Genomic DNA, 572 nt, shown 5'->3' on the forward strand with positions numbered 1-572 from the left:
TTTTTTTTTTACCTATCAGTATCGTTTCCTTTTCCTCACTTTATACTATCTTCAGGACTCTCACCACTGATTCAGGGGTAATTATCCCGGTCTAACGGTGGCAGCAGATCCCCTATTTTCCTCCTCCACTCATTCTCTTGTCTTTTCTTTTATTTCTCCATTTTCGTGAACTCTCATCAGTGATTCTCGAGCCCTCGATATCTAATATTTTTTCTACTATCATACCACACTGGTAACGCCCGAATCCTTCCGATCTTGGAAGCTAAGCAGTGTAGGGCTGGGTCAGTACTCGAGTGGGAGACTCTCGAGGAATACTCAGTTTAGTAGAAATTCCTGGACGGTTTTGCTCAGCGTCTAACACTGACAGCAGATTCATCTTGCTCATTCCATCTTTAATCATCCCATCTGTCTCCTCATCATCGCTCATGAGAGAATAAAAACGCTTCAATTTTCAGGGTCTCCAGCTGTTATTATCGCACCCAGGCATTCCAGAACAATATTCAGTATTTACACTGTAATTAATTCGTTCTGTGTTCCCCCTTTCTATTCCCCAACTCCCCCCCACCCTTCCC

General features: G+C 43.4%; 1 pseudogene; it reads left to right on the top strand.

Annotated features, from left to right (window-relative positions):
• Nucleotides 1–211: 211 nt before the first annotated feature.
• On the top strand, nucleotides 212–330 carry LOC135033194 (5S ribosomal RNA; annotated as a pseudogene).
• The last annotated feature ends 242 nt before the right edge of the window (nucleotides 331–572 follow it).

Source organism: Pseudophryne corroboree, unplaced genomic scaffold (genome assembly GCF_028390025.1).
Source record: "Pseudophryne corroboree isolate aPseCor3 unplaced genomic scaffold, aPseCor3.hap2 scaffold_568, whole genome shotgun sequence".
NCBI classification, from domain to species: Eukaryota; Metazoa; Chordata; class Amphibia; order Anura; family Myobatrachidae; genus Pseudophryne; species Pseudophryne corroboree.